The sequence below is a fragment of the Onychomys torridus genome, chromosome 4 (assembly GCF_903995425.1).
Source record: "Onychomys torridus chromosome 4, mOncTor1.1, whole genome shotgun sequence".
Taxonomy (NCBI): domain Eukaryota; kingdom Metazoa; phylum Chordata; class Mammalia; order Rodentia; family Cricetidae; genus Onychomys; species Onychomys torridus.
The window spans coordinates 74,382,542-74,400,612 of record NC_050446.1 but is presented as its reverse complement, the minus strand read 5'-3'; positions in this window follow the sequence as shown (position 1 = coordinate 74,400,612).

The following is an 18,071-nucleotide window of genomic DNA, read 5'->3' as shown; positions in this document are numbered from 1 at the left end:
GAAAAGTTTATTTATACTTCTTTCTTCCTAGTATAAAATATCTAGGTGCATATCCTGTCTCTTAATTTTTCATTTTTTTCTACAACACTAAATTTAATGTTATTCATTTTCATAGACAAAAGAACACTTACCCTTTTTTTTTTTTTTTTTTTTTTTTTTTTGGTTTTTTGAGACAGGGTTTCTCTGTGTAGCTTTGTGCCTTTCCTGGAACTCACTTGGTAGACCAGGCTGGCCTCGAACTTACAGAGATCTGCCTGCCTCTGGCCCGCTGAGTGCTGGGATTAAAGGCGTGCGCCACCATTGCCCGGCGAACACTTACTTTTGTTGTATTGTAAAAATTTTGTAAATAAGGCTGCAAGTTAAATCTCTAAGCTAAATTTGTAATTCTATTTTTTAAAAATATTTCCCAAAACCATTTGACATACATTAACTACACGACCTATGCTTAGGAAAATTGTTATTGAGTGAATGCATGCAAAGTATCAATTTTATTATTTTGCTATATCAGCAAATTTGTTATTAATTCTCACATTCCCTAAAAAAATAAATGTACTAGTAAATGAAATATTGATATAGTTTTATTTTAATGATTGGTGTTAATTTGAATTAAATTTGGGGTAAAACTGAACTAAATATAGCAAAAAGAGTCTTAATTTATTAACTATTACTTGAATGCACACTCATGTGGTATTTAGAAAGGTGTCAGCCAATAACAGCTACCAAATATCTGTAAATAAGGTAAATGTCAAAGGTCATTGTACCAAATTAGTTCTCTGTACTGTTTCTATTTCTCTGGTAGTAAATGTTGCAATTATTTGTGGGTTCTTGATCTTTTTTTTTTCTTCTTTTTTATGTTCAATGAAACTCTAAAATACTTAATGTGTATAGGTCACTTTTAACCAACCCTCTGAGTCACTTTTCTCATATGTAAATCTAAGGTAGTGGTATTTATTCTACTTTACTTGTGAGCATGGAATTAAGTAATTCATTAAAATCCTCATTAGATTTAACACAACTAAAAGATTAAAAAGGTTAAATATTATTAAGAGGTCAGATACTAAATCTCCAAAGATAGTGTTTAAAACCGAATTTCTTTTTTTTTAACTTTTATTACTTAAAAAATTTAAAAGCTTAAAACGACTTTAAAAGGAACATATAGTTGTCCCTGTGTGGAAAATGATGATTGAGGTGTCAGGTTCCCCTGGAATGGAACTGGAGTTGTAGGCATTTTAAACCCACAGACTGAGTTCTGGGAACAGACATGGGTCTTGTGTAAGAGGAGTGTGCATTCTTAACTGCTAAGTCGTCTTTCTGATTCCCCAACTGCTTACTCAATACCTTTGTTGTATTATGACTCAGTATTTTCTAATTCTTTTTAAAACATTAAGAATCTCCTCTACATCTTTAAGAGGAATGTATACTGCAGAGCTTAGAGAACACAAATGGAACACACACACACACACACACACACACACACACATGTATCTGCCTGCACAAATGCTGAAACCCAGAGGGAAAAAAAGGAATCAATGAAGTAAATGGTATTGAAAATAATATATGCAAGTGCCAGTAGTCAGATGAAAGGATTTCACTACTTAGATTGGAGATCAGAGAAATTATTCTTAAAATATAGAAAAGGAGAGCTACTAATATTTTCTTTCTTTTTCTTTTTTCTTTCTTTTTTTTCTAGAGCTGATGATCAAACAAGCAAGCACAAGGCCCTGGGTTCTATCCTCAGCTCAATATATGTATATATATATATATAAAGAAACATAATGAACTGAAGTGGAAGGAAAAGCCTTGGCATGTTCAAGGGATAACAAGTGTTATAATGTTTGTGACAAAATTAGAATACCTAAAGTAAGAAAGATAATTTTTGAATTTAGTAGAATCTATGAATAATTTTTTGAGTTAATAGAATCTTTGAATTGCTAAATATCATGGGTAAAAAAAAGGAGTGTGGTATTCAGCTAGGCCAACTTCTTAGTACAATTATTGTTATTGATGTTATACTTAAGACAGCCAACACCGCCCCGCCAAAGGATGCCAAGAATTCTGTTTTTTGTTTTGTTTTTCAAGGCAGGGTTTCTCTGTGTAGCTTTGTGCCTTTCCTGGATCTCACTCTGTAGACCAGGCTGGCCTTGAACTCACAAAGATCTGCCTGCCTCTGCCTCCTGAGTGCTGGGATTAAAGGAATGTTCCACCACCACCTGGCATGCCATAGCTTTTGCTTTACTTCATAAGAGCAGGAAGAATAGGTCAGTAAAAACAGCAATAACGCACTGCATTACAATAGAAATTTTAATTATGGAGTCTGTATTTGTAAGACTCTATGAATGAGTGTCATGGTTTCCATCTTGAAAATAAAACAGATGCTTAAATTGCAGAATATAAATATATGAATTTTTAAGATACTTGGGATTTAATTAAAGCATGATTCATGTGTGGTTTGCCTACCAACTTATGCATCCTAAATGGGAGAACTATACAATGAAAAAAAAATAGATTGCATTCAAATCTATGACATCAAACTAATTCTGAAAAATATGTGCTGTGATGTTGCAATCAAGCACCTGGCATCCCAAATATCTCACTCTCTCTCCTCTCTCTCTCTCTCTCTCTCTCTCTCTCTCTCTCTCTCTCTCTCTCTCTCTCTCTCTCTCTCTCTCTCTCTCTCTCTCTCTCTCTCTCTCTCTCTCTCACACACACACACACAGGAGTATATGTGTGTATATCTATATAGATATATAGATTTATTAGATTAGATTAGTTCAATATTAAATTCATTCAAATAAAACTATAACCAAAGTTTTACAAATAGAATAATTAAATATTTGTTTGTAGTAATTTTGGATTTGTGCACTTAGATAAGGATTGGTATTTATTTTCAGTATTTCATTCATATCCTGGGAAATTTTGTTCATGGCATAAGATGTCTCATTGAAGGGATGGATATTAAAATACAAACTGTTTTAAGATTCTCATGATTTCTGACTTTGATAACTGTAAAAAATATTTATACTTTCAAGTTTTTGCTTAAAAATTCTTTTCTTGCTGGGAAAATGAACTCATGAAGGCTAATTGTAAAAGCTACCATATGCTATGACAATAAAGCCTGATCTTGCAAATTCAGAGTTCTGCTATGTGGCTCCTTCTGGCTTGAACTCTATTCCTCCTCTTTTATCTTCATGTGACATAGAACCATTAATACACAAGGCCATCCCCAATTTGTAGCCTGACATTTATGAACTGTTCAGTTATTATGGTAGATAATTTAAATACAATACATATAGCTATAGAATTCTTTAAAAATTTCTATTTATAAACTAAAAATATATTCCAGTGTTAATATTGAAGTATTTAATTCCTATAATTGAGAGAGTCACCAGAGGTGTGAAGCCTAAGAAAACATGTCACTTGATAGTGTACTTTTACAGGCTGGCAAGAAATCAATTTAATAGGTGGCTATTATTGATTATATCATTCACTGTCATATTAATACTCCACTACCTTTCAAATTTTCAAGAGAGCATTAAGTTTTTCATCAATAATCACAGGAAGATAGGCTAGTTATGAATATGCATTAGTTGAAATTAATCCAACAAGGAAATCCACAGCTGTTTAATATATTAATACCAGAGAAGTTCAAGAGGTGTGTGAAGAGCCAACCCAGAAGCCAGTCAAAGCCCCATATGCCTTCTCTGCAAACACACTGGAGCCATCTCCATATGGGCCCTCCGTGTGCCAAGTGTGTCTCATAAGTGGTCACAGCAGTTAGGTTCTTCGCTCCAGATGAGAGAGAAAGGCACCAAAGGGATCTATTCTCCACCCTGCAATCAACAGGAAAATGCTGTGCCAAGTGAAATTGTAATTATGTAGACACTGATGTGTTAATGAGCTTTGAAATGTTTGGTTGGATAAGAGAAGAGTGCCTGAATTTGACTATAACAACTATGTATCTGGAAATGCAATACACATAATTAAGTGCAACTCAGCAGCACAGTATTTTTGCATCTGCACAGTGGACTAAATGTGTCACAACAGTGCATCGATATCACTAGTCTTGCTTCAACATTTTGTTTATTAGTATGCTTATATGTAAGTCAATGAACCACTTCAGGATATCAATAGCTTCCTGGAATTACCTAAGGAAAGCAAAAGTACTACTACTTCCAGATAAAGTCTGTGGACAATATCTTTGAAAAGTAGATTTTCATGGTCATGTTTTTCATTTGGTATGCAATAAACTCCAATGGTGCAAGTCATCTGGGTTCCCTGCCCAATGACCATCCAGAGGTCATTGCTCAATCTATGTTTACAAATTCAATGAACCAAAACAACAGAATTAAAGAAAAGTAAAATCTAGAGAAATTGTTTTAAAAAAAACGAAGAAGGTGGAAGATTGTTCAGTTAGTAAAATGCTTGCTGCTCAAATGTGAGGACTTGAGTTTGGATGTCCAGAACATATGTTTAAAGCAGGGTATGGTGTCATACACCTGTAATCAAGATGGGGAGAAGGCAGAACTAGATAAAGCTACAGATTTCTATTGCTAGCTAGTCTTTCTAAGTGAGCAACCTTCAAGTTCAGTGCAATTCTCTGTCTCAAATATAAGGTAAAATGTGATTGAGAGTGACCCTGATGTTCACCTATGTCATGCACATATGCCCACGTGCACATATAATGTATGCACATAGGCAGATATCCATTTGAATACATATGTATACCAAAACAAAAGAGAGAGAAAGAGAATTCTCAGCATATACTAAATTGCACTTCATAATGTCAGGTGATCATTTTGTGTCTTCAATATCCATTTGAGAAATATGATAACTTCTTGATTTCAACATTATGCTACCACTATTATTATCATTAACTTTGCTACTGCATCTCTTGATCTAGTAGTAATCTAGGTCTTTGTCAAGTCTATAATGTTGAAATTCCCAAGTGTAATGTTTCAGCAAAATGCCTAGCTCCTGACCCAATTTCTGGTTGAAGGAGGACAATGGCTACAGTATAAAAACAAAGTTATCCTTATTTTAAGTGCTTATTAAGAGTGATTAAGTCTGTAAATTTGCAAGCCTTTAATTTCAATAACCAAACTAGATTTACTTTAATATAGTTTGGGCTACTTACATAACTATGTTTCTTTAAAGGAAGAAAATGATGGCACTGAGGCTGATAAAATATATACTCAAGCAATTTGTAGAATATGTATAATTATTTTTGTGTTGAGAAGATTAAAGGTATTGTAAATTTAACAAACTAAACTTCTGAATGGGAAACTGAGATCCCTGTATTCTAGCTCTTTGGCTGAGGTAAAAATTGTTCTCCCTAGTGAAAATGTGATCCATATACTAGTAAGACCAGAAATAGCATCCCATAGATTCTTTTGAAAATTATGGAAACACAGCTCGGCGGTGGTGGTGCATGTCTTTAATCCCAGCACTCTGGAGACAGAGCCAGGCAGATCTCTGTGAGTTCGAGGCCAGCCTGGGCTACCAAGTGAGTTCCAGGAAAGGTGCAAAGCTACACAGAGAAACCCTGTCTCAAAAACCAAAAAAAGAAACAAACAAAATACAATATAAAATATGTCCCCAAATATATTTCTGTAATCTACTATATACATGTAATTTCATTTTAATACAATATTAAAGTTATCATTCCTTTATTCAATTAACTCATATAAATATTCAATAAGACAGCTCTTTTTTGGCATCAGTGATGATTGGTAAGGAGATAATGAGATTCAATTTCTTATTTGCCATAATGGGCATATATGATAGGTTAAAAATTGTGTCTTACAGAGAAATAATAATTTTCCTTTGTATATGCCACATTTCTAATAATTTACATTAAGTTTAGAAATATAACACTGTAAAAATATTAATATGATCATAGTAAGATTTGCATACAACATGAGATATAAATTACATGAAAATACTCTGGCCTTAAAATTACTAATCAATAATGCTTGCAATTCCTTAACATTTTGTAAATAATAATGTTAGATATTTTACTTGTATATTAACACCACATAATACACACATATTTTATGTAATTACTATATGTTTTATATGCATAATTTGTATTTAGATAGCATATGTTTTTATTATATATAATTTATATATTACATGCCTATATCACATGTGAAAACCTCTCAAGAGCTATTGAAAATTATAACTCAGAGAGGTTCATCAAAAATGATGCCAAATAACTGTCTACATGGTTTTATCTATAATAATGATTTTAGTAATATAATAGAGCCAATACTTGCAAATTACTTAATGCCTCAAGTATTTAACATACAGATTACTGTATGCACTGCAACTGCAAGTTCTGACTTTCTTCCTTGCAGTGCTGTGCTATGTGAGCCCACCACACTGAGTGCGAATCAGGCTGTCTAGACCAGCACACTAGCATCATCAAGAGAAGAACTGAATCCTCCTTCAGGAGTTTCTCATTTTATTCTCTTTTTTGTCTCTGTGAGTTTGTACTTCCTAAATATTTAATACACAAAGAGTCTGACAGCACGTTGCCAAATCTCAGGTGTTCATTTATTTAACATCTTCATAGTTTGTCCACATTTGAAGAATGTAAAAATAATTGATTATTGTAAATCTGCATAAAAATTTGCCTAATGTAAATACCAATTTTGTCATCCTTAATCAATTTGTTAACATTGAAATTACATAAACAATTTGTTCATTGTATATTATGTTACTCATGTGCAAATTCTCAACATGTGTTTTAATACCTTGCAGAGATATAACTTTCAGTGTGATTGCTCATTATGAGTTGATTCTATAAGTTCATTTTTGAGAAAATATAAACTAGTTTTCCACTGAATTAGTGATATCATTCTACCAGCATTTTATAAAGAAACTCATTTTTTTCATATTCTCAACACTGTTTGCTATTATCTGATCTTATAATTTATTTCTTTACTAGTGGGTTTGAAAGATTGCCTCAGTACAATTTTGATTCACATTTTTTAAAGCTTGTAATGTATAAATGTTGTTTCTCTGATTTGTCTTCTTTTATTTATAAACCTTCATGTATTTTGGATTTGTAAACTTCCATGCACTTTAGCAGTTATCTAAACAGCTGTATTAGATCACAGATTAGGCTTGACCACCTTCATGTAACTAGTAAGTAGCTAAACTAGGATTCCCATTTACACTAATCCAACAGCAAAATTAGAGTCAGTTAGACATGTACTATGAGACTAGATAGCTGTGTGTGGGATTATTCTCATGTGCTAATGTCATTAAGTGTGCTGGGAATGTCTTTCTGTATGCTGTGAAGGTGTTCCTCTGATTGACTAATAAATAAAATACTGATTGACAAGTAGCAAGGAAGGAAGTATAGTGTAGGCAGAATAAGGAGAGAAGAGAATTCTGGGAAGTGAAAGGCCACTGCCATGAGAAGCAAGATGTAAAGTACCAGTTAACCACAAGCCACGTGGCAACTCATAGATGAATAGAAATGGGTAAATTTAAGCTATAAGAACTAGACAGTAAGAATCCTGCCATGGCCATACAGTTTATAAGTAATATAAGAATCTGTGTGTTTACTTGTATCTGAGCAGCTGCAGGAGCCAGGTGACGGGAGAAAACTCTAGCAACAGCGTACCTTCAGTGTGTGTGATTTCTTTGGAGACATTAAAATCCTTCATTTCAAATCATATTTGAAAAAGAAGTGAAATAGAAGAGGAAGATTTGAATCTTGCTTATTTAGTTACATTAACTTCTGACATTCAGGTGCCAGTTAATACTTTTTCTTACCTAGGAGTGTGATAATACAAGTTTAGCCAGAAGTTCCACATCAAATATTTAATATTATTTCTAAAGTAGTTTGTTCCATTAAAATAATTAACTTTAAAAGAAAAGGTTCATTTTCTCCACAACTTTCTTTTAGGAATCTGCTAACTTAATATTTGATTATCTAGCCAAGTAGACAATTTACATATAATAATTATGATTGGATGGCATGTATCTTGCCACTAGAATGTAAGCACTCTGAGGGCAATGGTTAGCATACTATTATATGATTGGCACCTAAACTAATGCCTAACAAATAGTTGATGAACTCTTTCAAATACTTGCACATTATCATTTTCTAACCATTGTGACAACATTAGATCTAACTTTGCCATTATCACATTATATAAATGAAGACACTGAGGCTAAACACATGTAGAAAGGCACTTGAGTCATTAAAACACATATTCTGACTTTCCCTAAAACTATAGTTTTATAGCCAGAATTAAATTCTGACCATAGATACTTTTCATAATTTGCTGTCACTGAAAAAGGAAACAAAATGTGTCTTTCACTACTAAGTTTGTTTTCAAGGACTCACATTCCTCAGTCTCTGAGAGTGACAGCTAGAGGACACAGTGCTGTCTGTCACATAAAGGACAAATGCCTCCTCTGCGCTAAGTAACTGTGCACATTACACTTGTTTTAAAGAAAATAACAGATAGCTTTAGGATATTATGTGACATGTGTATCAACTTAAAACATAAACTCTGAATCTTTAAAGGAACTCTGCAAGTCTGCTCACTGACAGTGCAACAGAATTTCACTCATTTCTTTGATTACCTAAGTAAAAAAATTTAAGAATTTTTGAATGGGAAATATTGGAGGTGTTCCTGAGGTGGGAATGTTTTCACTGAAGTTGGCTTTCATGTTCTTTTGTTTGATACTGCAAGACTTTTTCTTGTAGGATCTGATGGCAAGGCATTGTCAAATGATACACATTTCCATTGTTGCCATCTTTTGTTTGTGAATTTGGAAATGATACTCAGTATCTATAAATCTTAGACTCTCCTCATTTATAAAGAAGACAGGAGGGTTTTCCATTTAAGAAATTAATCATCATAAGTCATTTTTGAAAATTTCTCACATGCCTAATTGCAATAACCAGCAAAACACCATTAATAATAAGCACATCTTATATGACCATAGTTTCTCATTGCCAGTGGGTATCATTTATACTCACTGATTAATGTGTTAGATAAATTTTTTTTTCTAAAGGAGAACAAGTAAGAACAAACACTGCAGTAGGAAGGATGTGTCATACAACATAGTTAAAAAGGAACATGGTCAGTGAGCTACTTAAGACAGATGACAAGTATCAAACAGGTGTCCCCAAACACAGATATGTTTATGCAGTCCATTCTTGATGCTAAATTGACCCTTCAGTTTGTTCAGTGCCCTCTTGCTTTTGTTGGCAGATGAATTAAATAGAGAATTTCCATTCTCAGTGAGAAAGTCTTCATTTATGGAATAATCTTAGAAAAAACTATGACACCTGATAATGTTAATAGAACAATTTATTTCTAACTCTTATTGAAATATTATCCACCAAATTAAAACTTGCATAGTCATACTTTTTATATTAGTCATAGAAATAAGTGATGCAAACTAACTTTCAGTTATTTTTCAATGTTTTAAAATTGTATTGAGAATCCAGAAAAAAAAAAAGTAACAACAGTATAACAATCCATATATCAGTAGGGCAATAGTGGTGCTTGCCTTTAATTGCAGTACATGGAAGGCAGAGGCAGGCAGATCACTGTGAATTCAAGGCCAGTTGTTTACCAAAGCAAATCACAAGATGGCCAGAGTTCATACACAGGAAAACTCTTTCTCTTAAAAAAAAAATCAACAACAGCAAAAAAAAAAAAAAATCCCAAAAGCAAAAACAAAATAGCAACCATAAAGTACATATGACTATACTTCTATAATGTGATTACTTATACAGCTTTTATTCCCACATATTTTAAATGATTTTATATACAAATCAATCTGAAGAAATAAAAATGATTAACATCAGTTATTTCTTTTGATTAATTTACATTAAAGTTTAGGATTTAGAAAATTTATGCATACCTACAGCTCAGAGATTAATAAGCATGTGGAAAATACTTTATTTGATGAAAAAGAATGTGAAAATGGGGAAGAGGATTGATCTAAATATTATAAATTGTTTGTAGTAAGGTAAGGTAGATTTTACAACATGCATTTCATAAAATGTTCTTTACACAGAATATTATTTAAGAGACTCCACTTAGAAGATGAATTGGATCATTTGCTCTTTGAATGCAAGGACAAGAATAGTACTACTACTGGTCAATGTCAGTGAGAGAAGATTGATGGGCTGGTGAGTTAGGAGCTTATATGTGAGGATGTGTGAGTTTTCCTCCAGTTTTGAGATTTCTGAGTTAAAGACAACTCATCTGGAAGAAAAGGGAAGCAGACAGTCAAATAATAGTTCTGCCCGTATATATAGGTATGGGAGGAACGTGGGGTAAGGGATGATAGTGATAATCATGAGCAGCCTGAGCTTGATTTTCAAGTAAATTATTCTTGATAGATAAAAGATATTCATATATATATATATATATATATATATATATATATATACACATACCTGCAAGTGTGCATATGAGTCATGTATGTATAGTACAGTACCCATGGAAGCCAGAAGAGGGTATTAGATGCCCTGCAATTTTATTAGAGACAGCTGTGAACTGCATATGTGCGCTTGAAATGAACGTGGATTTTCAGTAAGAGAAGTAAGTACTCTGGAACTCGGGGCCAGTTGCCAGCCACTTTATTCATCACACTTATATAAGAAAAAATGCTAGAGAAGAAAGCACTGACATTTGGAAAGAGCAATAATACAGTAATCACACAAGCCAAGGTAAAACTGAAAGAAAGAACTCTTAGATTTTTAAGACTGGAGTTAAAGAGGCTCTTAACTGAATTCTGAGTCCATTATATTTATGAAGAAAAGTAAATAGTAATTAACTTAGAGGGAAAGAGTGCATAAAATGGAAAATTTCAGTAGCAGCTTCCTAAAGCACCACAGACTCAATGGTTTGCGGTTTTGAAGTTTCCTTATACTCTCCACTGAGCCTTACATTATCAGTAGGCACCTTTGATTATAGTTTACATTTTTTGGAATAATTGAAGTATTAACATAATCCATGTTACAGACTGAATGTTTCTCCTTAAAAACCAGAATGTAAATTCTCAATTTCCAGTGTGAGGGTATCTGCAAATGGCATCCCACTAAATCAAGTGAATTCTGCAGCCACAATGTAAATATTATTTCAATAAGAAATGAATACACCTTGTCAAAAGGAAGTTAACTTCACCAGACATAGGATTTTCTGGCATATAAAAATTGAGATTTGAAACTGCAGGCATTTATGACATACGTTGTTGTATAAGCTATCTACTTCTAAGAAGTTTATTATAGCAGCAAAGTCACCCAAGACAACATTTGGCACCAAGAAAGAAAGCACTGCTAACAAGTACCTAAACATGTGTTTCTTGTAACTAGGAATAAGGGATGGCTGAGATTACTAAGTAAAATTTCTAGAAAAAGAAATAAAGGAAGGAAGGAAGAAACAAAGAAACAAAGTAAGAAACAAAAAAAGAAAGAAACAAAGAAAAAGAACTCCCTTTTTACAGACTCCATGAGCAATATTGAGCCAAAATTGATAGATATGTGGTGTAAGGGTGCTATGATGGATTTTTCCACCAGAGGGAAAAGGAGAAACACTTTTCTAAACCAAAAGGAAATGCTTGTTATATCTTATCAAGAAACACTGAATTGCATTCTTATTCTACTGTCTGTAGAAGTTAGCAGTTGCAAACACTGCAGTTTGCATTTAGAGATCTAGCTCCAGAGGATTATAGGCAAAATGCTAAGAAATGGCTTGGCATTCTGACATCATATGATAAAATGCAATGACAGGTAAGTGAATTGAGAAGGAGTTGTTTTGTTCCTATATTGGAGATTTTAATATAATTATGATATTTCTTCCTTCTATTTCCTCCCTCCAAACCCTTCAATATATCCCCCCCTATGCTCTATCAAATTCATGGTTCCCCTTCTGACTAATTGTTATTATATGCATAAATGTACATGTATATACATATATATTCCCAAGTACAAGATATTTAGTCCATGCAATGTTACTTGCTTTTGAGATAAGAGAAAGAGAGCATGATGGATTCACCAAATGCTTAAGAAAATAGTACTCTATTACTGATGTGAAATGCAGAAATAAATGACCACACAGCAGAAAGGAATTCTTGGGTTTTATAAGATGGGTACTTAGACACATTTGGCAGAAATGTATCTTATTCTTCAAGACAAAAATATTCCCCCTTTAAACAAACATTATAAAGGAGATTTCACACTTCAACCCCAAAGAAACTTTGTGCTTTGATCTTGTTTCTACTTTGATTTCATAAGAACAAAATCATGATGATTCACATGTAGAAACAGACATGGGGATGCAGAAACTCATGAGCTAATGACAATTCTTTACTAGTCTTGATCTTGGATATATCAAGGCTTCTTTGTGCACATGTGTGTGAATTGCACATTGATAGACCATTATTTTTGCATGTGTATTGTGATAGTTTGAATGTAATTTACCCCCATAAGCTCATAGTATAGGGGAAAATGGGCTGGCTAGAGAAACCCACCCTGACCCTGGAGCCCAGAATTAGGGAAGGATGGCTCAGATAAGCCGGTGAGAGAAACACAGTTTGGCTCAGATTAGAGCCATCTCTGCCCCTGTCCAACTGACTTGTGAAATCAACCAATCACAGAGCAGGACAGCAGAATCCTGGTCCTAGGGCTCAGGACCATAGAAAGAAATACAGCCTGTGTTTGGCATCTGGGCCATAGCAATGAACCAAGGAAACATGCCATGACTCTGAAACCAGTACCAAAGAAACACTTTTGGCCCCTAGAATCAGAGTCAGTGAATGAAATGTGCCCTGGCCTTAGAGGTAGTGTCAAAAAGCTAAGTGAGGCCAGTGAGAGAAACACAGTTTAGCTCAGATCAGAGGCATCTCTGCCCCAGTCCAACTGACTTGTGAAATCAACCAATCACAGAGCAGGACAGTAGAATCCTGGCCCTAGGGCTCAGGACCAGGGAAAGAAACACAACCTGTGTTTGGGAACTGATCCAGAAAAAATAACACTTTATCCCCAAACCCAGAACCCAAGAAATATGACCTGACTCTGAAACTAGTACCAAAATAACACTCTTGGCCCTTAGAATCAGAGTCAGTGAAAGAAATGTGCTCTGGCCTTAGGGGTAGTGTCAAAAAGCCCAGAAAGGCCAGTGAAAGAAACACAATTTGGCCCTGAAATGGGAGCCACCTCTGCCCCTTGCTCACCAAACTGGCCAATCCCTGGGCAGAAAATAAACTAACCAATCACATTTGACTCTGCCCCCTAGAGATCCTATATAAACCACCCTGCCCAGTCAGTTGTGAGCTGTTCTCTCCACCCTGGTAGAGACAGCTACTCTCCTGGACTTCTCCTTACCAAATAAACCTCTTTCACAAAAGAGTATCGGGTGAAGAACTTCATTGACTGCTGAACAACCCATAGTGGACTGAGCAAGGGGGAGCTGAACAGAAAAACCTTACTGGGACGTCCTATAGTGGACTGAGCCAGAGTTTATGGCTCTCCAGGAGAGGAGCAGGATCGCTGTGTCCCATGGGGAGACTATGCCCCATCATACTAAGTATATCCTGACTTTCCCAAAGAGTCAGGATACCCTTCCTTGCTGAAGCAGTTCTGGGCCTGACTCTCCCAGAGAAGTAAAAAAACCTTCCTTTCCAAGGTTGGGCTGTTCCTTTGCAGTCCCAGCCAACAGAGCTGTGCTAAACAGCTCCAGGTGTCTGGGACACATTCAGGACAAAGCTCTTGTTCTAAGTAGCTTGAGGTATCCTGGATACCTCACCCTCTAGGGCTGAACTGTCTCCAGTTCAGTCATCACAGCTGTGCTAAACAGCTCCAAGTGTCCAAGACACCTTCAGGGCAGAGCTCTTGTTCTGAGTAGTTCAAGGTGTCTAAAATACCTCACCCTCTAGGGCTGAACTGTCTCCAGTTCAGCCATCACAGCTGTTCTAAACAGTTCCAGGTGTCGGGGACACTTTCAGGGCAGAGCTCTTGTTCTGAGTAGCTGCAGGTGTCCGGGATACCTTGCCCTCTAGGGCTGAATTGTCTCCTTGCAGTTTCAGCCATCAGTTTACTTACATTTTCATGCAGAAATCCCGGACACCAAACCCAGAGTTTTTGCAGTTTACTTTCACACAGAGAATGACATTATTAGTAGATGTGGTCTTAAAGAATTACGTGTAGCCTTGTTGGCAGAAGTTTGTCACTGTAGGGGTGGGCTTTGAGGTCTCTTTTGCTCAAGTTTTCCTCTGTGTGTCTTTCAGACCATTTCCTGTTGCCTACACCATGTCTGCCCACATACTGCCATACGACCCACCACATAATGGATTGACTCTCTGAACGGTTAAGCAAAGCCACCAGAATTAAGTATTTTCATTATAAGAGTTGCCATTGTAATGGTGTCTCTTCACAGCAATAGAAACCCTAACTAAGACATGTATACAATGGATTTTTGACAATTTCAAATCTGTAATAATTGGTTATTTTCTCCTCTCCTTTATTGATTCTTATGTCCCTCCCTCTACAATATTAACACATCTTTCCAACAAGCCCTTTCTTGCTATCAGCTACATTTCAGGTATTTATGGACCATGGAATATATTAACAGCAGTTTGCTTGTATGAAACAAGTCATTGAGGAGCTGGTATTTATGAGCATGGGCAACTAATCAGTGGCTGCACTCAAAGAGAAAATAAGAGCCCCTCTTCCAGACACCACTAATAGCAATAGTGAAGGATTGGGTCTCATGAGCCCCTCCTCTAGCTATGATGAAATGATGAGAGGTCCATTCTGATGTTTGGGAAGAGAGTGGCTGTGTGTTCATAGCTATAATGGTTATGTCAGGTAAAGAAGAGAACAGTTCACAGCATTCTTTTCCATCCTTCTGCTGTGTCATTCTTTCTACACACTTTTATATAATCTATTCTGATTGATGAAAGGGGCAAAATTATGCCTTGCTTAGAACTGTGCACTTAATGGTTACTTATTATGAGCACATAGGTTAGTTTTAAATATTACTGTTAGTTCAACAGACATAGTTCATTCTTGCTGAAATGTTAAAATTCATGCATGCTGTCAAAATGATTTTGATTTGCTATCCCAGATACAATGCCTAAGGGAACTAAGTAATTAAGTATGCACAATCAATTTACTTAAAGCTAGCTCTTAATGAGCCTCTCAGATGAATATTTCTTTTAAAGACATTTTAATAAATGAAACCAATCAGAAAGAAGTAACATTTCAAGTCAATCAGTAATGCTCCCTTAGCATTAAATCATTTTGAAAGACTCTCATAACACTCATAACACTACATATTGCAATAAAGTTTTAAACAAGTACCTAGATTTTCATATAGGGACTATCTAACTGTTTGGGAGATAGCAAGCATCCTCAGAGAGCAAACATTCTCAGCAATTCCAGTTAAAGCAAGACTCTTCCCTTTCAGACATTTATTAGATGGATTTGGTACTGTTTGAATTCGAGCAGTGAAACACAAAGCCCCTGAAAATGCAGTGGAATTAATAATTTATTTTCCTGTTTAGTCTTTTACACTCTCTTGCAATAAAAATAATTTCAAAGAATTACTAGCCAGTTTGGTAAATCAATACAATCCTGTCTCAGAAACACAAGTCCTGAAAACAAACAAACAAACAAACAAACAACCTCAGGAATGAATAATGTGTTTATTTTGAAAATGTACCGTATATTTATATAAATTTTAGTGCTTGCAAATTTCTTACAGAACACAATGGGCCAGTCGATAAAACAAAACAAAAAAGTGAGTTGTTCTTTGTGAGATCAAATTTTTTACTGATCTGAATGACAATATTCCATTAAATTCATCATAGCTCAAAACGGAATAGCTGGTGTCATAAGAAAATGTAGACCTTTTTCTTCTAGTGAGTATTTGCAATGGTCTGGATGCTCCTATCACTAGAGCATTCGCATCTGAGTCTTACCTTCTCCATCCATTGTGTTAATAGGTATTATCACTGTGAGGTGATTAGATCTAAAGGGTTCCATTGTCATGATGAGAGTAATACTTTTTAAAGAAAATGTTAGCGAAACTTCTAGACCTACCACCTTTCTCCCTACTGAAAAGCACTGTCTTTTTTCTTACTAAGTCTTTCTATTCTGAAAAGCTCAACAACTTAGTCAAGTGTGAGAAATAGGACTTTACCAGACATTAATAATCCATTCTCTTAATTTTCAGCTGCTTCTTCCTGAAATATGAGAAATAAAGTTACATTGTGTGCAAATGAGCTTAGCTTGAATTGATTATTTTAAAAGCAGAATAAAACCAGAAGACATTCTTACTGGCTTTATAGAAATATAGTGCACTCTTTGCTACGGGACCATAATTGTAAGTATTCTTTAGATAGTCATACAAAATCTTATTTTGTTTAAGTTTATTGTTTCATCAAGGAAATTTCTATCACTATGTGAAATTTCAAATTTTAAAACAAACAAATTAATTAAGCAAACCCAATACCAGAAAGAGCTAAAAAACAAACAAACAAACAAACAAACAAACAAACAAAAACCAGCACAAGAAGGAGCAGAAAACTGTTGAACCTAGAGGTAGACTTGGAAAACTATTTGTAAAAATGCTTTTCAAATTTACCAGTATACATGATACATGGACAAATTATTTTGAAAACATAAACTTAAAGAATGCCATATGAAAACTCAAGGTATTTCATTACCTCTTAAAGACAGTGATATATATTCCTAAAACATATTCACACACACACAAAAAACTCAAGTCCCAAATGGGTTTGCTGATGAATTCTATGAAAAAAATATGAAATATATAGCAATCAAACAGAATAATCTAATTTAATTAGGAATTAGAAATAAATTAGGTTATAAATAAGAAGGGGATTGGACCTGCCTCAACTGAATATACCAGGCTGGGCTGACTTCCCAGGGGAGACGTTGCCTTGGAGGAGGTGGGAAAGAGGGTTGGATTTGGGGGGCAGTAGAGGGGGAGGAGGAAAGACAGGGAAATCCGTGGCTAATACATATAACGACTAGGAAAATCTCTTATATAAAATTAAAAAAAAATTCTATGGCATATCTTAAGGCCATAGTATAAAGATGTGGCTTGCTAAAATTCTGCCTTATATGTAAAACAATATATGCCTTTATTTGGTTTTTTAAAACAGCGTTTTGGGTTGGGGATTTAGCTCAATGGTAGAGCGCATGCCTAGCAAGCACAAGGCCCTGGGTTCAATCCTCAGCTCAAAAAATACAAACAAACAAACAAACAAACAAAAAAGACAAAAAAAAACAAACAAACAAAAAGCAGGGTTTCTCTGTGTAATAGTTCTGGCAGTCATGGAACTTGCTCTGTAGAAAAGACTAGCCTCATTCACAGAGATCCCACTGCCTCTGCTTCCTGATTGATAGAATGAAAGGCCTGCACTACCACTACTTCCTGGTAATGCATTTTTATTAGTAAAACATAAAATTTAAAAGATAAAAACTTCATATCATGGTATTTGTAAAATAAAATAAAATTTTGAAAAATTTATAAAGATATCTAATCATTTTGATGTTCTCATGGATTTAGAGTGATTATAGTTGCTTTACATGTGTCAATGCATAACAGTAGCTTTTATTCACCATTGTAAGCTATGGCATTTTTTTTATGTCATCGTATAAAAATGAATAAATAATGAATGTTATTATTACCTTCCAATGAGCAGTCAAGGGAATGCAGATATGTTTTTTTTTTTTTTTAAATTCAAATCTAAGTTGACTTCCTCTATCTTCCAATTACTCTTCTGAAGGGTGGCATTAATTCTATAGTCTAGAAAATGTTTCAAAAATAGCACACCTATCACAGCTAATTCAAATTCTATTGTGCTTTAACAACTTTAGTGTTATCTTCAAAACAAAATGTGCTCTTCTCTTCACCCAAGAAACATGGAATTAAGTATTTGTTTTAAAGCATAATTACTGTTACACAGGACAAAGAAAACAGAGATAATATTTGGGATAGTATTTTTCTGGTCACTATATTTTGGAACATGAATCTTCCTTCTTCCTCCATGGCTCCTAT